This window comes from Crotalus tigris, unplaced genomic scaffold (assembly GCF_016545835.1).
Source record: "Crotalus tigris isolate CLP2741 ecotype Arizona unplaced genomic scaffold, ASM1654583v1 scf7180000017630.2799268, whole genome shotgun sequence".
Lineage (NCBI taxonomy): Eukaryota > Metazoa > Chordata > Lepidosauria > Squamata > Viperidae > Crotalus > Crotalus tigris.
In genome coordinates this window covers 1,215,731-1,236,236 of record NW_024096524.1, presented here as the reverse complement: position 1 = coordinate 1,236,236, position 20,506 = coordinate 1,215,731, and positions in this window count along the sequence as shown.

Sequence of the window (20,506 nt, the reverse complement as noted above, 5' to 3'; positions counted from 1 at the left end):
TCATTAGAGCAGCTCCCATATAACATCATGGTAAAAGGCAGATCTTTCTCCAGCTCAGTTTCCAATCCTTCTTTTAACAGTCGTAAAAACACAACCCAAATCAATCTCAGCTTCTTCAAATTTTTTTTTAAAAAAAGTATTTCTGGGGGTCAGAACTATTCTCTTAGACTGGTCCTGACATCTCTGTTTCACCCTACCCAAAATAATCCCACTTGCAGACTCCGTGCCGGCCTTCAATAAGGACAGCATGCCTTGTGTAGCAGCTGCAACAAGGCCTCACAAATGCTGGCTGACGAGAAGTGACAGCTCTGTATATCTCTCACTAGCAGTGACAGCTGACAGATGGATACCACTCACACACAGAGAAAAAAAAAACCAGGATGATTCGCCAACATTACTCTCTGTTCATGGGGGCCACACTTGATTGAGTGCTGCTCAGAATAATAAACCCTTCTCAATCCATTCCAGAGCCAGTTTGCTCGTAATGTCCTCATTCCCCTCCCCCCAAAACCCCATGTACCAGCATAGTAAAGCTCTGCTTTGTTGTTTTTGCCTTGCTTTGTCTTATAGCAAAAAAGGAGACGGAGAAGAGACTTTTTCCCTATTAGTCTTTTGCAGCTGCTTACTAGAGAAAGTGGAATTCTCAGTAGCTAATGTGGCCATAGTGGTTTACTGCTTTAAAACGTCTCAGTTTCCCCCAATTGTATTTGTTATAAGAGATGGGGTGGTGAGTTTTTTCTACTGAACATTAGCCCATCTCTTCAAAGCATTACTGGTTGGGTAGTCAGATTGCAGCAGTCAGAAAATGGACAAAAGTGCATGTGGATTCAAAAGGTAAACTGGAACGGGAAGACAAGTGGAATTATTTGCATGTAGAGAAGAAGAAAGGGAAGAAAAGAGATCAGGAAAAGAGAATGTTTCTCCAATTAGGTAAACTGATATCTTTTTAACATATTTTGCTTACAAGTGTTTCCCCCCCCCCTTCTTTCTCTCTCTCTTGGCTGCATTTCCACTCTTGCTACAAACTGCTCCATTATTTCTACCCCAGGAGGTAGGTAGTGCTGCCAAAGTCATTTTCAGTTGGGAGAGAGCATGATTTGCTACTGTTCCCCCCCCCCCCACACACACACTGCTTTTGAAATTACTTGTAGATATCTCGAATCGAAGGCACATTCTTATGGCTGGAAGATTAAGTCTAACAAAAGAGAACACAACCAATGTTCCTTTGGTTCTTTGAGGAACAGTGTAAGGGTAGAGCCTGCTAGCACTGAATGAAGCAGTTCCATGAGCCTTGCTTTCTCTCCAATGAATAATTTGCTCAAGTAGCAAATCTTATCACCGTTGTTATAAACAGTGAAATGTAGCTGTTTGTAGAGTGTAGAGGCCCCCCTGGCCCATAAATTAGAGCAGCCTTTTGGAGAATGTCACACTTTACCTCTATGACTTCTTTATGCCAGGGGTTCCCAACCTTGGCAACTTTAAGACTCCACATAAGGCATCTTCTTCTCTTGCTCCAATTTTGTCTAGTTACAAAACTCAGTTTTTATCTCTAAATTCTAAGGTTCAAATTTGTTCCTTATTTTTTATTCTTTTTTATAGCTCTTGCATTTCTAGAAATATCAGAACTCTCCTTGTCATGGAAATATCTCTCCTTGTTTTTAATCCTATTGGCAATCATTACTTGATCATTGGAAGAACATGACCAAAGAACTCTCAAACATGAAAAAAAGCTAGTGAAAAGCTGCTCTAGCTGTGATAGAGTATTAGTATTTCTCAATGAGTAACTAGAAGTAAAGCCATATCTAAAGCAAGCATCTGAATGAAATCTGTCATGTGTTCTAGCAATTTGGCACTCCAGATGTTCTACAGAGAAAAAGAATTAGACCATTTTGTCTGAAACATCAGTTGAGTTCAGAAATTACTATGTAGTAAACTATCACATGTTTTTAAGTTGCATCTCTAGCCTATGTATTGTATAGGACATATTGTAAGCCATCCAGAGTCTTATGGGAGTTTGATGGCCTTAACAAACCTTATGATCACCACAAGGAATACATGAATCAGCCATAGCACAAAAACTGTGATACCATATTCTCTTGTTTGAATAGTTGAATCATTCATTCATAAAAAAATTACTGCATTAACAATAATAACCTTTCTTGGAAAATAAGATTTTCTAAAAGAAACACAGTGATGATTGAATCAATAAAATGATAAAATAAAGTGCTGTATTTGGTCAGGAAGAACCAATAATTCCAGGCCTTTGAAGGAAATAGAGGCATTACATAATGCTGTTGACAAAAGAAACATCAATCTAGAAAATTTACATGTACAACAAAAGTACAAGGTTTCTAGAGGTAACAAAACTTGGCTAACTTTTTGGGATTCAGAAGCAGAATGGAAAGTGCTACCAAGTTTAAAGCCGTGGTGGCACAGTGGTTAGAATGCAGTATTGTAGGCTAACTCTGCCCACTGCCAGGAATTCAATCCTGACTGGTTCAACCTTGATTCAGCTTTTCATCCTTCCAAGGTCAGTAAAATGAAGACCCAGATTGTTGGGGGCAATATGCTGACATTGTAAACTACTCAGAGAATGCTGTGAAGTGGTAGATAAGTCTAAGTGCGATTGCTGTTGGACTGGGAAGATAAAACTGTATCTTGAACAAAGCAATGGCAAACAACTATTGTGTTTCAAGCTAAAATTTGTAATGTATCCATAACATTAGTAGGAGTCAAGCTTGAATTGAAAGAGATGTTAGAACAACAGCACTTCTTTAATATTTTTGTTTCTCTCTCTCTCTCTCTCTCTCTCTTTTCTTGATATGGCAAACCTAAAGACGACTCTGATTTTCCTTGCTTCAGCAATCATATTACCATTCTTATCTAGACTACTAAAAACATTACACATTTATTTTTATGCCAGTACATCAGATAACTACACATCATCATCTAAATTGGAAGAGTCTAGTCTAATATACTAAGTGGATTTATGATGGAGAATAACAAAAAGGAAGATGAAATGAACAGTTTGGGTGTTTTTTCCTCCTAATGCTCCCTCCATTTTTCTGTGGATATCCTATAGGCTACAGTATTGCTTGCAGATAATGAGAGATTAATTGTGAAAGTAAAGAGAAAAACATGTTTCCGTTATCAAAGCGGTTGCCTCAGGCCCAATTCTACCACCATGAAAACCAAAATGTTTTCTTTTATCAGAGTTTCCTTTTTCTGGCACCTGAAATTATTTCTTTCATGTCTGTTATAAAGAATGAGGCTGCACAGCTCCCCAGAGATCAGTGATTGCTACCTTGGTCTCATAACATATTGGTAGTCGAGGTGGCATCCATGTACACCTGTCACTCAAGTTCAGCTAAATGCAGATGTGATAGGAATGACTAAGTTCAAACTCTTAGATTCGACAAGGCAAACACCCAAGCATACATACCCACACATTAAGTGCCTGCTATACAAGCTGCACATTTCAAAGGGTGCTGAAATGTGATCATGCCTGTTTAACACAATGAACTTGCATTAGCATTTCTGCGGGGAAAACGGAAATAAATAAGAATGCCTATGAAGAGAGAAACAAAGCTTCGCTTTCCTTCAGACAGATATCTTTTGCCAGCACAAGACACAGTAAAAAGGAGTACAAGACATACAATGGATTCAGTTCTTTGTTGGAAAGTGAACTAAAACCTTTTTAACGAAAGCTGAAAGGAAGGAGGCTTTTCGTTTCATTTCGGGGACAGCACAAAATGGAGAGAAAAGACAAAATGTCATCATAAAAGCTAAATATAAATACAATAAGTTCACTAAATAAGTTCATTACTTTAAAAAGATTGCTATTCTTCTATCCCAAAAACATTAGAGCCCTATGCTATTACACAGAAAAGAACAAAAGAGAATATTGGGCAAAAAGAAAAAGAAAAATACTTGGGGTAAAGGATATCAATGTGCATGTTTGTGTAAATATCTGAAGTCATGCATATACAAAACTGTACATGCAGGTTTAGGTGAACTGGATTTGCTCATCCAAATAATCTAACGCTTTTGGCTACTGAGACAAAATGTGTAGTGTAGGGTGATGGAAAATGCAAACCGATTTTTATAAAGCAAATTGTCAATTTACCTCCTGGGCTAAAGTAAATAGTACATTCACATTTTTTAAAAGGAAAAAATGTGACAACAAGCCCAAATGCATTAATCTTATATTTATAAATGCATCGCTTTATTGAACCATTTGTCCATTCTTATATGTTGATTTATAATAAACGTAACATGATTCATCATGTCATCTTGTAAGTAAATGTGACACTTCATTAAACACAGTAATCAAATTTAAGCAGTCCCACTTTCATGTTAACAACAGAGACCTTAATGTTTCTATTGCTCTGGAGATGATCCTATAATAATGAACAGGAAGAGGGGGTGAGGGAAACCATGGAATGGTAGCAGATCTCTGATAGTTGGTGAAGAAAATAAATATATTTGCATTGGGATACTTAGAAAATTATTTTTCAGGTTAAACGCAGTGCCCAAACAACTTCTATGGAACTTTCTTTAAAACCTAATGTTGCACTGCACTGGGAAAGAGACAGACAAAGCCTAAACACATAATGTTCAGTCTTGTGAGTGGGGGCATTATTGAAATAATAACAACAACAACAACAACAACAATAATAATTAGTGCCATCCAACCAAAATTAATATTTTAAGAACTGTTAATTTCAGTGAGAAGTGTTGACTATTGTAATATTATATATATTATGTATATTTTTCTCAAATCAGATCAAAATGATCTCATAGCAACTAAAATGGATTTTGCAACTGAAAATTATGCTTATAGATAATATTTGTCTTTTTTAAAAAAGAAAACTAGCTCTATGTGAATAACACTGGAAAGCTATAGATTGAATTATCTGGAACATTCTGGTAAGTCTGTTTACAGCTTGCATTTTAAAAGGACTCTCTCTCCCCCACCCCCACCCCCACTATTTTTGCATTTACCATATGGAATGACACTGCAAGCTGGCAAGTGCAAGAATAAAGTAAAATATTTTTATCAGATAGCATTAGCTGCAGTTTCATCTGGGAATAGAGACATCTGAGCAACACTTGTTATCCAAGTTTGCCCTGCATTAAGCAGCCATATTAAAAAAAATGAATTTCTTTGAAAAGTGGTTCCACTGAATTATGAATCATGAATTCTGGTGCTATACTATGTGTTCTGGAAAAGGATATGTTTACATTTGCTTAATCCTTTCACTCAAAAACAAGAAAAGTGCACTTCCATATATTCACACGGGTGTTATAGTATAGGTTGATACTGTTTAAGAACAGCTGCCCATACTGTGTGGCCTATGAGTTCTGAAACTTTAGATGACTTATAAGAGCATTATATAGTGTGGTTAGAATTGTGATATTCAAAGCAAAACAAAACAAAAAAAACCCCATATATGCATAGAATAGCTTTTCTAAGCTCTCTGCTTTTAACCCTTTGTTCATAGATGGAAAATGAAGGATAAGATCAAAATAACAATCAAAGTTCCATCAACCAAGTTTCTTAGTGGGAAACAGTAACTTTAAAAACTGGACATGACAATTTAGAATTCAGAAAGTCCAAATAGCTTATTTCCTTGTATTCCTGCTTCTAAGGTACCTTGATCATGTCGTAGACTAAATTGCATATTGGCTTATATCATTAACTTCATGTTCCGTAAGGATTCAGATGGATTTATAAACAATATATTTGCGAACAGTAAATCAACGTGGTACCAGTGGTTACTAGAGGTTCTGTTCATTGTAATCCTAGTACATTCAGAAGATCTGGAACAGCTGATATTTGTGAAAGTTATCCTTCTCCTTACCTGTTCTATACTGAAGAAATATATCCTTGACATTTTATTATCTCAGTAACAGTATAACAGAGTTGGAAGGGACTTGGACGTCTTCAAGTCCAACTTCCTGTTCAAGCAGGAGATCCTATAACCTAATATCTCTTTCTTGAGCTCTCTCAGTGAAGCGGCTGATGTGATGGGCCGTTGCTTTGAAGCCATGAGGGTCTGGATGGCGGTTAACAGACTCAGGCTGAATCCTGACAAGACTGAGTGGCTTTGGATGTTGCCTCCCAAGGATCATGTTAACTGTCCAGTGTTGACTCTAGCAGGGGAAAATATACCCCCTTCGGAGCGGGTTCGCAACTTGGGTGTCCTCCTTGATCCACAGCTGAAATTGGAACATCATTTGACAGCTGTGGCTGGGAGGACCTTTGCACAAGTTCGTCTGTTGCACTTACCTGGACCGGGAGGCTCTCCTTACAGTCACTCATGCCCTTGTCACCTCACGCCTGGACTACTGCAACGCGCTCTACATGGGGCTACCCTTGAAAAGTATTTGGAGAGTACAGTTGGTCCAGAATGCAGCCGCGTGAGTGATAGCGGGTGTTCCTTGGTACACCCACGTTACACCTATCCTCCGCAAGCTGCACTGGTTGCTATTGGTCTCCGGGTCCAATTCAAGGTGTTGGTTATAACCTTTAAAGCTCTATATGGCTCAGGGCCAGGCTATTTGCGAGACCGCCTACTACCTCATAGTTCCCTTCATCCAGTTAGATCCCACAGGCTGGGCCCCCTTCAGGTCCCGTCGGCCAAGCAGTGCCATTTGGCAGGGCTGCGGGGGAGGGCTTTCTCTGTGATGGCACCCACATCTTGGAACCAGCTCTCCCCGGAGATTAGGACCGCTCCCACTCTGTTGGTTTTCCGCAAGCTGCTTAAGACCTGGCTTTTCCAGCAAGCCTGGGGTTTATAAAATCTGACTCCTGAATGAATGTTACTGTATTGTTTGTCTTGTTAAGTTATATTGTGTTTTTATTGTTAGCCACCCGGAGTCCTGCAGGAGTGGGGCGGTTTATAAATTTTAATAAATAAATAAATTTGAGTAATGAAACTTCTGCAAAAAAACTCCCCAACCAAACTCAGAGAGCACCAAGGACCCCTCATTTCAACCCTAAGCTACAAATATTCTCCTTTATCGAGATCCTATACCATTCTGGACAAATGGCTGTCTGATCTCTTCTTAAAAACCTCCAGTGACAGAGCACCCAAAACCTCTGGAGGCAAACTGTTTCACTGAGTAATTGTTCTCACTGTCAGGAAATTTCTGCTTAGTTCTAGATTATATCTCTCTGAAGGATGTACTTGAAATTTCCAAGAGAGTACAAGCCCATTAAAAGCTGAGATTGAGCTAAGACTGAACCATTTTGTCTTGTGGGTTAAGTTGAACCTGTTTCATCAGATCTATCAAATGCTGCCTCCAAACACTGGGTTTTGATCTCTTCTGCATCTTCTTCTCAGCCTAGTCAGGAGAAATTGTACTACTAGGTACAATTCATATATTTATGACATCCAAATTGACATACCAATGGTTAAGTACAAATGTTAAAAATATGGGAGGAAAGCTGTACTTTGCAGCAATCCACAAAGGAGCAGCCAAGGTCATGACCTCTCATATCCCACCACTATTGATTGGACTCACACTTAGGAAGAAGTGAAACACTGTAACACAGAGTGTCCAACCCTTAGACCTTTCAGGTGATCCAGATCCAATCAGATTGCACTTTTTCTTCTGAGAAATCTAATAGGATCTAGAAGGATCCTAGAAGGACACAGTCACTTCCTCCAAGACCCATCTCATGTTATCTAGAACAGGGGTCCCCAACTCCTGGTCTGTGGACCGGCACCGGTCCATGGCATGCCAAAAACTGGGCCACACAAACAAGCAAAGCCCCATCTGCGGGATGCAGGCAGCACATGAAACCACACCCTCTCCAGTCCACAGAAAAACTCTCTCCACAAAACCGGTCCCTGACGCCCAAAAGATTGGGGACTGCTGATCTAGAAGAACAGTCAATCTAATCTCTGTCTCAGAACATGTAAGCAAACTTTGTTTCTTGCAAGCCAGATAGAATAGAATCTCGGTTCCTCTGACACACTGATTCTTCCTTCTCCCTTATAATTTCACACACCTTCTGATTTTTTCTTCTTCCTTTAATATCACACAACCAAATTATTCCTACAAGTTCATCCTTCCCTCAATTCCTCCAGTTCCAGTTCAGTCTTCAACTTTTGCCAACTTTCTGACCCCTTTCTAACTCTTCCCCTCTCCTTTGTCTGATCATCCTCCATAACCTTTTCTGTCTTATTTTCTCTTTCTACTTTGAGAGTACTTCAAGGGCTCCACAACATTCTGCACAACCACTATGGAAACAAACAGAGGTACCCTGCTATATGCTACGAGTGTAAAATATCTGATACTTCAAATTGCCTCTTCAAATTGCTTGATTCCTTGCCTCCATTACCATCATTTACTGTTGAATGCCTCCTGCCCATTTAGTTTCTCTCACAAGTGTGTATATGTGTGTGGGGGAGGGGAGGAGGGAGATTAAGAGAAGGCAAATGATAAAAGCAGTGGTATGCTGTTATTCTGCAAGTTGCATCACTTTAATAGTGCAATGGGGTGCCACACATCTGCATGCATCATGACAGTGCAATGCTCCTTTATTGTATTGTCAAAGGTTATTCTGATTATTCTTTAACAAGATTACAATGAGAGAGCCTGTCTGATGTAGTGGTTAAAGCACCACATTAGAAACTGGGAAGCCATGAGTTCTAGACCCACTTTAGGCACAAAGCCAGCTACGTAAACTTGAGCCAGCCACTTTCCTCTCAGTCCTATGAAGAAGGCAACATTCTACAATCTCCCCCCCCCCCAAAAAAAGAAAGAAAAATCTGCAGGGACTTGTTCAGGCAGTCTCACAGAGTCAGCATTGACTCAAAGGCACAGACACACACCATGTGGAAGTTTCTCTCAATCTCCAAATCGGTCTTCATGGTTTGTGGCTCAAAATCCAATTCATTTTCTCCTGTCATAATTTGAAAGATTTCTTATGAATGCACACCATTTCAATCTTTGTGGATTTCTGTGGAATTGCTCAACAAACAGGCAAATCATTTATTAGCAGTCCAACTTCGGAGGGCTTCTGAAAGAGTGAGACCTAGGTCTGACTCTTTCAGAAGCCCCCCCCCCTTGATTTCTATCTCTCTGTCTGAAAAATTAGCAAACTTTACCTGCATGAAGAAACAACAATACTTACAAATGCAATCCCATTGCATGGAGACATTATAAATAGCTTTCTATTTTTTAAAGAAACATTCATGCCTAGCTTCTGAAACTTGAGGACTATGTTCCTTCAAAAAAATTCTAATATGCCAATACAATTGTTTTAAACTATCCAGTTTAAAAGTTTTTAAAAGTTACTGTATTCGTGCATTTTTCCCAAAAGAGTGGAAGGCATGAAACTTCAGACTCCAGAATCTTTCTACACATTTGGAAGCATGTCATTCAGGCAGCCTCTGAATCAGTCTCAGTTGAACTGGTTTATTTTCCAAATCAGCAAATCAGGACTAGACCAAATGAAACCAAGCTACCATGTTAACAAACCTGAAGCAATTACATTTTATTGTCAGGTGATTAATTATGTGCTAGTTGCCTCCTGGAATTACTCACACAGTGTGGAATTCTGAATAAGGATTGATCAATCATACTTAAAAAAAAAAACAAAAATCCTCCTTAATAGTTTATCGGCTTACAACTAGGCAGCAACAGCTGAAGGTTTTTTGTTCTGTTTTGTTTTGAAAGTAGGTTCCTGTCAGCGCTTAATTTATCAAAAGACAAGTGTAAGGGAATAAGCTTTTCAGGAAACAACACTTTCTCACATGAAAAGCTTGCTCCAGAATCCCAAAAGTCACCAAAAGGCTTTTGTGTGTATAAATAAAGAAATGCAAAGTAAATGAAGTACTTTTTCCTTGTATGTTCACAAGTGTTAATCTTATTTTTGTATGATTTGTCAAAGGCTTTCTCTTTTTATTTCTTATTTCCCTTTTTATAGATGCCTAATGTGAGTTGTAAGGTGCAGTCTATACAGCAGAATTAAGGGGTACCTTAGAGATGGCCAGCAATGGTAAGGCTTGATACAACCTTTTTTTAAAAAAAGATGTGCATTATTTTCCTTCCTGGAAGCCTAGTTTCATCTCTCAGAATATCCATAAAAATCCATCATTTAAGTGTAGCCCAACTTGTGATACTAAAATATTGTACAATATTCAAACCAAGAAGCTAGTTTCCTTCCTTTTCATTGTGCACAGAGAAGATAACAAATGACAGTATCTAACCACTTGCATAGTCTTGAATTCCATGAAGGGTGAATCAGAAAAAAAAAACAATAGAAATGATTTTCTTTCCTTAGTAGAATTACAGAATTCATCTGTGACCACAGGAGTCAGTAGGACTGGTGATTTAGCAAATTTGTGCATGTTGTCATTCTTCTAACTTAACCAAATACATTTGGGGCTTTTTTCCCATTGGGAAAACAATTCATATTTATGGTTCCTTCTCTCTCCACCAACTGCTCCAGTGTTTGGAGGTGGGGGAGTAGGGGCTTTGTGGTTATTCAGTGGAGCACAAATTGCCATTCATACAGATGCACTGGCATGATTTTTGATTTGCAGGCTGCCACTGCCATTAATAACCGTCTAGGCTGTCAGGCTGTCATTCCTTGTTGCCACAACGATTTGTTTCAAATATAGGGGCTGATTCATGAAGAATAAAAAAAAAAAAGTTGTCCTATTTTACAGGAACCTCAAATATTTATGCTGCAAAGGGATAAAAAGCATACCCAGATTTTAAAGAATATAATCACTAAACACCAATCTCATTTTCACATTAAAAGGTAAATAGAATCTGAACATGAAATATGACTGAAAATCCATCATGGACTCATATTATTTCAACAAATGTGGTTTTTTTTAATGGTTGACAAAGCCATTACAATGATACAACACATGTATTTCATTATAAAAGGTGTTGCATTTGGGAAAGTTCACCTCATTCTTTCAGTTGTTTTTAATTCAATCATGTTGGTCAATCACTACTACCCAAACTAATTTTTGTTGATTTATAAATGTGCAAATGCAGAAGTAGGTGACAATGCTACATTTGTTAATTGGAACTAAGACCATTTTGTTCAATGAAGTTTCACATTTGACCAGCCTTACGTTGAACTGTATTCAACTTGTTTTAGAGAAAGTCCCTCTGAAATTAGTTTTGGCTTTCTGAGCTTGGAAGGCTTTGTCACTCCGGGAGCCTGCTAGATTTCATCTAAAATATTAATTCATCGTTTATTTCTGAACTTTTTGTCCTGCCTAGGCCTGGGCTTATTGTAGGAGAAAGTTAGACATTCATTTACCTGTTATTTTTTCACATCAGACATGACATATATATATATAGTTTCAAATAATGACTCAGGGACTATAATACTTGATTATTGGACAAAATATATACATAATAATTACACTAATATTTTAAACCAGAGACCCTAGTTAGAATAATTGAACATGGAATATATATTTCTATCTAACAACTAGCAGCAAATCTGTCAATGCCATATATTTTCTTAATGTTTAATTGATAGAATACTATAGCAACAGGATTTTTATTCCTTCTCTCATTCCTTTTTTAATTTGATCTCCCTGGCATTATAGGAACCTAAAGCTTCCAGTAGCATATCACACACACCAACACACCCACCCACCCACCCACACACACACACACACAAATCCCACCACCCTTCTTGTCAGAGGAATCGTGTGTTCAGTTTAGATTCACTGAGGAAATTAGGGAAGACATCAGTTGCCTATTGAAGTTAATCAAAGTCATAATCTAAAAGTTTTTGAGTGCCAATGAAAGATACCACTTGCCTCTAGCTTGCATTGGTTCTGAGAACCAATACAAGAAGTCCTCGACTTACAACAATAATTAAGCCCAAAATTTCTTTCACTAAGTGAGACAGTTGTTAAGTGAATTTTGCCCCATTTTACAACCTTCCTGTCAGGAAGTTTCTCCTTAGTTCTAAGTTGCTTCTCTCCTTGCTCAGACCCATTCATGGCTAGACAGCACCATGCTTAAAACCTCAGTCCCTTTTCCCTTCCATTATTTAGTCTAATCTGGCTTTCTCATTGACTTGGCTTGTCAGAAGGTAATCACATGACCCCAGGACACTGCAGCCGTCATAAATAGGAGATAGTTGTCAAGTGTCTGAATTCTGATCACAAGACTGTGGAGATGCTGCAACATTATTGTGAAAAACAGTCGCAAGTCATTTTTTTCAGTGCCATTGTAACTTCTAATGGTCACTAAATGAACTGTTGTAAGTCAAGGACTATCTGTCCCCTTACCATCTTGATAATATAAAGTTGTAACTAGCATTAGAAAAATCTCTATTAATCTCTAGTTCTTTTCTAAAGAGAATTTTGATTTGGCAGTATATTCTCAGTGGTATCAGATAAACTAGTTGCATGCATCACAGTCTGATCTGTCGGAAACTTGCTGGTCTGCAATCAGCCAGGAGAGTAAGGAAATCAGCAAAGAATCTATATATTTTAGGCATCTGAATTGTTGAATTGTTTTGTCCAGGCTTGATCTCCCCAGCCCCCTAAATCCAGTGCAGATTTTATCTGAGCAAGACCTTATTGTATAGTATAAAAGGATTAAGAGGTTTTCTAATTAGAAAAGATGTCTTTGGTATCTACAAGGAGGCAGCTATTCCATTGACAGACATTAAAGACATTAAGCATGGGGTTGTGTTTTGGTTCCAGCTCTGGCCTCTTGTTATCTATTAGGACAGAGGTCCTCAACCTTTTGGGCACCAGGGACCAGTGCCATGGAGAAAGGTTTTTCCGTGGACCAGAGGGGGTGTGGTTTTGAATACTGCCTGCATCCCGAGGATGGAGCTTTGCTTGTTTGTGCAGCCTGCTTGCTGGCATGCTGCGGACCGGTGCCAGTCCACGGACTGGGGTTGGGGACCCCTGTACTAGGAGACTCCATATGAATTTCATGATTTTATTTATTTATTTATTTATTTTTATTTAAAAAAAACCTCTGCCTGAGAAGAAGAAGGTCTAGGTCTTTGCAGTCTGATTCTTAACATTTCTGGTTCTGACACATTACTCATCTGGTGTAGCCGTGTAACATTTTCTTACCTAATGCACTTCCTTTTTTATTCTATGTATCCTTCCCAACCTTCCTGCATTCCAGTTTCGCATTTCCATCAAGAGATTCACTGATTTTGGTAGATTGCCCCAATATGACTCTCTAGCTGAATTTCAGCATCTGACTAATAATAATAATAATAATAATAATAATAATAATAATAATAATAATAATAATAATAATAATAATAATAATAATAAAGTTGGAAGGGACCTTGGAGGTCATCGAGTCCAACCCCCTGCTCAGTCAGGAACCCTACACCATTTCAGACAAATGGCTGTCCAGTCTCTTCTTAAAAACTTCCAGTGTTGGAGCATTCACCGCTTCTGGAGGCAAGTTGTTCCATTGGCCAATTGTTCTAACTGTCAGGAAGTTTCTACTTAGTTCTAAGTTGCTTCTCTCCTTGCTCAGACCCATTCATGCCTTAAAACCTCAGTCCCTTTTCCCTTCCATTATTTAGTCTAGAGAAAATGCCGGCGTGGATAGAAACACACAGGGCCTCCCAAAATGTTTGTTTTAAAACTGGGGACTTTTGTTGTTTTCCTTCTTCTCGCTCTGGTTTTTTTTATCCTTGATGTTTTGATGATGTTCCGTTTATTTTCATAAGAAAGAGAAGACTAGGAAACCAATCAATAAGGAATTCATCTTTGCTTCTAGAAGCGAGCATCACATCCACATTTTTCCTCCATCCAAGTGATGGCCTTGCTCCTGTCTAAAGTAAGATGTGGGGGAAAATTCAAATTGTTATATGACTGTGTTGAATCCTACTCTCATATTTTTCCTTAATTCCCTATATTTTGCCCTCCCATTTTTTTTTTTCATTTCCTTGTCTCATTCTAGTATTGGTAATTAATCAGGTTGGTGGGGAGGGGGGAAGGGAGTGAATGGAATAATTACATTCAAAGGGCTAAGACACGGAAGGATTCAGCTTGTGGCACTTTTGTGCTCTTTGTAATGGCAGAATCAGAATCTTTCCCAGTCCTTATTCTTGAGTGAGCAAATGTGTTTAGCTCTGTTAGGGCTAGCTAAAGGCATCTAGTATAAATTACAATGACACAAAAATGGTGAAACCTGCTCTCTGTCATACTTGCATCCCAACATTGGATGTGTACATTATATGGTTTGCATCATGATATTTTCATATCATTTACTCCCTTTGCCTCCCTAGGAGGTCCGTGCACCTTGCCAATTATGACGGATCTCCCAAACAAACAAACAAAAAGCAATTAAACCTTAGTAGCAACATCTCTGGTAAGAACTTAGATGAAAAAAATAGCCAGGAGAACCCAGGACTGTATGCTAGATTTGGGAGTTGAAAGCATATCCCCAAAGAAGCTGTGGCAATCTGTTTCCTTTCTGTTCCCAAGCAAATGCTAGATATGTACAGGTAGTCTTTGACTTACGACCACAATCGAGCCCAAAATTTCTGTTGGTAAGTGAGACTTTTGTTAAGTGAATTTTGCCCCATTGTATAACCTTTTTGCCACAGTTGTTAAGGGAATCACTGCAGTTGTTAATTTAGTAGCACGGTTGTTAAGTGAATCTGGCTTCCCTATTGACTTTGCTTGTCAGAAGGTTGCAAAAGGGGATCCCATGACTCCAGGACACTGCAACCGTCATAAATAGGAATCAGTTGCCAAGAATCTGAATTTTGATCATCTGACCATGGAGATGCAGCAACAGTCATAAGTGTGAAAAATGGTTATAAGTCACTTTTTTCAGTATGGCTATAACTTCAAACAGTCACTAAATGAATGGTTGTAAGTCAAGGACTAGGGACATCGCAAGGGACAGAATGCTCATTAAATGTTCATACATGTGTGGGCATGTTTACATTATAACCACATCTTTGTCTCTATTTCTATCATTACAGATATCCCTGTCCTTATCTACTGTATATCTGTAACCATATCCACATCCAATATGTATGTAGACACTTAGCTATAGAAACTCAGCTAGAATTTTAATCTGATGTCTGGTTTTCTTGTATGGAGGAATATTCCATCAAGCCTCATTTACCAATAATCTGGAATTTTCTAAGCTCTAGGCTCTGTTTCTGATAAAATGTAGCACTACTAAAATAGGAAATTTCCTATAGCCAGAAATGTCAGTCCCCTCAATTGTTGGGGCAACTCCATTTTTGTCCTGAAGAAATTTCCTAGGATGAGGATCTTCACAGCACCACTATATTTTATACAGCTGCAAGCATATGATACCCAAGTACTGCTCGATTTAATGGCTTGCAACCTTAATTTTTTTTTTTTACAATTTCCCAGTGTATGGATAAGAAAGAAATAAAATATAAAGTCAATGTTATCATTATAATCAATGGTATAAAAGTTAAAAAGAAGCCATGTGTATGTGTGGGGGGAAGTGAATACTGATTTTAAGATCTGCATTAAATTCACTGCAATAAACTTCGTAACTAGAAGGAACAGACCTGCCCTGAGACTTTATTAGGTTCTTTTAAAAGATGCATAAAAGCCACCCACATGAAAACATTCTTAGTGGCTGGACTGTTTTTTCAATTTCTTTATTAAATCTGAGATTAGTTTTTAAAGCTCTGGCCAGGTTTTGATGTTGGCATACATGATATTTTAATTAAACGGACATCCCAAAGGAGAAATTTCATGGGAGTGACATGAATTGAGAAAGATTCCATTGCTGTATTCCTCTAGTTGCAAAGAGAATAGTGTTATTGAATGCAATTTTTTCTCCACATTGTATCTATCATTGAAAGAATATATTTCAGTTCTCCTACTCCCTTCCTCCATGAAATTGTCAGCTGAAAAATTCTCCAGGCAAAAGCTAGCCAACACAGTTGTTCCTGCATATATCTTAATTCACATTTGCCTATTTTTAAAAATACATACATACATACATTTTTGTTTGTAATGTTACCCATAGAATTTGTGCAGATGAAGCCAAAGTAGAGTCAAAGGTCCTGATCTCCTATCAACCCTATTCATATCCAGTTTAGTGGTATTTTGCTTTGAACATGAAGTACTATAATATATAACTTAAAATTATCTGTTACCCACTAAACAGTTAGGCTCCTTATAAAAATCAGGGACCTAAAATTTAGATGCTTATCTATAATTAATCATTGAAACATCTTAGTAATAAAATTGCAGTACTGACATCATTACATTGATGCTTAAATAATCCAACCTTATTCCAAGCTAGTTATATCCATGCCTATTAGGTAGAAATATTGATATTTTAATAAAGGTAGCCAAAACCTTTCCACATGCAAAAGATAATTATTCAGCAAAAACATATTTAATAGAAAACAGCTGAAAGATAGGAATGAGATCTCAAGCCTTTCTCCCCTTTCTCATTTAAAATTATTGACAAAATGTAAGGGGAAAGAAATGTTTTCATTTTTTGAGATGTTACTTCCCTCAGAATCAAAATGTTCACTGTCAGAAAGTCAACCATCCTAATCCTCATAAGGCTGGTTTATATTATCAATTATCTTAAGTAACATATCTTTAACTTAAAAGTCTATAATATACATTTCAAAAAAGGCAAAATACAAAGGATTGGAGTGAAAAGAAAACCAACAGATTCTAATAAAATTACCCAGTTTATTTCTTCTGTATTAGAATAACAATGGTTATCTTTCTTTGATAGAACTTTGGTTCTTTATAAAATTCCATTGACCTGTACATGATCCAGAATGAAAAATATTAGCTAAATTAGGCAACAACTGATTGCAATAATTACTCAGGAGGAAAGAACAAAGTGATGACATTGAGCTTACACCCAGGAAAACATAGATAGGATCGCAGGATAAAAGAGTCTCTGTGTCATTCTCAAGAATAGAAACTATCCATGTTCTCCTACTATGAATATCTTATCCCTAAAATTCACCATCACCACTATTCTCGTTTGTGTGAATCTATTACAAGCCTGAATTTCCCCCTTTTACCTCTCTGGCTGCATCTTTTTGCAAGATGCTTAGCAGAAGGCCAGTTCTAATAAGCATCTGCTTTGCTGAGCACAGGCTTCTGGTTCCCACTTTAATCCCAGTTGGAGCCTCATCCCCAAGCCCCTCTTTTTCATATCTTAAAGTGCACTTAGTACTCCTTGATGTGTTGTGGTTAAACCTGGAAACTCTTTCTCCCTAGAGTTGGTGGGCCCTGGGGCCTGTCTCTCTCCTCTCACTTTCCCTATCAGAGTTGTTAAACTATGTGATTGTGCATAACCAGATGAAACTGGCTATATAATGCTTGCTCAGACTGGTCAGTAAGTGAATAAGCTTGGCAGAAACTGAACATCTGAATATGATATGAGAACAGTTTCAGCTGATTTTTAAGTTTGCAATTTTATACTTTTGAATTAAAGGACATAAAAAGCACCTTATTTTAAATCCGATCATTGGTCTATCTAGGCTTTTATTGTCTGCTTAGACTGGCAGCTATGGAGATGTCAAAGATTAAAGAAAGAACTTTTGTATGGAAAGCAAATGGTATATCAACAAACTTTGTAAACCACCCAGAGTCACTGAGTGAGTGGGCAGCCATGTAAATCCTCTAAGTAAATAAATAAACTCTAGCCATCTACAGGATTAGGATATCTGATTTTAACCTAGAACATAGTTCACTTCTTTATATTCTGTGTTCTGTGCCTACATTTTGACATAACTCCTTATTTAGGACCAAACTGTTTAGGTCTATACCGGGGGGGGGGCAAACTCCTAGCCCGCGGGCCGGTTGCATCATGTGGAGGCCGCGCCCACCCCAGCTCCGGCAATGCAAAAAAAGTCACAATATGTCGTGACACGTCACGTGACATGGCAAGTTTGACACCCGTGGTCTATACTGTAAGGTTAAGCCATCATTATATTTTTTTTAAAAGTGGAGGTTTCCAAAGCAATCTATCTTTAAAAAGGAAAAAAGAAGAAGTAGAAGAAGCTATATGTAGACAGAGCAGCTGTCTTTCTTTGCAAATACCTTCTGTACATGGGATTTTACTTTTTCTCTCTGTGATATTCAGTTCAAAACAAGATAATCATAGCCTAATTATAGCTTTGATCACATCTCATTAAAGAAGACAAAATTGATTCCATGTAGGTCACTTGATGCCTACGATGATCAAAACAGACACGTATCGTGATGATATCACTTTTAAAGGGATTCTGATAGAAAAACTGCAGCTGCTTCAGGTATTGCCAGTAAGGGCTGATTATGTACATACTTGTAAATTATGTTTATTGCATTACAATTAGTCAGGCTAACAGTGCATAATAGCAATAACATCATTAAATATGTAAATAATAAATAATAGTAATATTATAGCAGGCAAGCCAGAGTGCTTGACAGCAATGTGCACATTATTCAGTCAGCCTGCTATTTCTTAGAGCTTCAGATATGGAAAAGTGCCAATCTGCAAATGTAAAAGGAGTCCTGCAGATGTTGAAAATAAAACTTTGCTTTTTTTCTTTTGATACATAATCTGTGTATCAGGTTTCCAAAAAAAATACCCCTAATATTAGGAACAGAAACTTCTTCCCCATTTTGCATTTCCTTAATCTTTATGTGAATTAAAATGCAGTTATATATAACATGAAGTTGGAGATATCTCAAGTTTTCCAAAGTTTATAACTCGAAAATTACTCATTTCACTTGCCTACAAAAAATTTGCTTGGGTTAGGAAAACACTAAACAACTAGGTGTCTATTTAAAGAGAAAATGCCCACAATTGCACACTCTGGGGATGTTTTTTTCAGTCCTTCTTTAAAGATGGGAAAAGTTGTAACAATAAAAAAGTTATGAAAGAAAGAACAAGATGAAATAAAAGAAAGACAGTTCAAGAGGAAATAAGAGGCATCCCCATGTGTCTGAGGATTAATTTTGTCAGAAGCAAAATAAGCAAGAGGAAAAGAGTTCAGTGATTTAATTTCCAGCAGAAAAACCCTACTGATCATTGGAAAATATGATTGTCCCAGTAACAGATCTAGAGGCAAAGTGGTTAGGCAGAAGAAGTGCAGAGGCTTGTGATGCTTTTACTGGCTATTTATAATTTATTTTATTTTTAAAATTATCGTTCCAGTAAGAGCATTGAAGGAAAACAAGGATTCCACAAATACCCTAAATTTTCCCCAGAGTAAGCATGCAATAGAGAGGCAGAGAGGGAGGGACCAAGGGAGGGATGGACCCAGAAGATCTACAGCCTGTCCAACCAATCATCCCTTTCTGTTAGGCCTGATTTTTCTGATATGAGAAAAGACACATGGAAGCTGAATGGAGTCCCATATTAAATGGTCCCTTCGAAGGTTGTGGCCCTGTTTCAGATCTTGGAGAGAAACAAATGCTTCCTTGGAAATTATCTCACAATTAGCTTTAGAGTAGTTCTTATTTCGTACAAGCAAGAACCGATTTGGATTGACGCAGCACACAGCTGCACAACGAAAGGGCCGTTTGGCCTGAAATTGCTGTCTGGGTCTGTCCCTGTTACCAGATCTGTCGAATTGACGTTCTGGTCTGGGAGGATAAGGAAGGGAGTAAAGGATGAATTCCGACCCTGTGTCGGTTGAGCAAAAGGACTGCTTGCGGGCGTAAGGGGTAGCTCTCCTGTCCGCTTTCCTAAGAAGATGGGTCATGACCTTACGCTTATCCTTGTTCTCAACCAGATAAGGGTTTAGTGCCTCTCCAAATAACTGGCCTCCCCTGTAAGGGGCTGAGGCCAACCGCCACTTGGACCTAGCATCCGCTCGCCACTGTCTGAGCCACAGAAGTCTGCAAGAGGTAACATTAGATGCTAATGCCCGGGAGGAAAATCTGGCTGTGTGTGCAATGATGAGTCAGCCATATATTCTGATGCAGCCGCTAATTTGTTTAAATCTTGGTGCATCCGTACCTCTTCTGGTGGGACCCTAGCCTGCAATTGGCAAAGCCAGAAGAGTGAAATTCTGGTGAAAAAGGAAGTCGATGTAGCTGCCTTTACCGCCCATGCTGAGGCTTGATGAGTCCTGCGGAAATTAAGGTCCATTTTCTTATCCTCTGACTTCAGAACCTCCGCTATATCTCCAGACACTTCAATGCCGGGTCAAACGCTGAACATGAGGCATCCCTTCCTAAAACTGCACTGAAATTTCAAAACAGAAGAAACCCTTTTGTACATAATTCATTACCAACAATCTGACAAACAGTGCCATGTTTCAAATGCTATGTTTATCCTCTATGCTGAGCTTAGGGGCACTATTTCTTGCAGAGATGACATATAGAGTCACTCTATCCTATGAGGTTGCCAGTAGTCCCTCAGTTTGTTTTCTACACAAGGACAGGTTTGGGAGCAATCAAATTATAAATAAGATAAGATAACCTTTATTGCCATTTTTTTTACTGTGGGCACATTAAAAATGAAATTCTGTTGCCTGCTCTCAAAAGTCTACCCATAC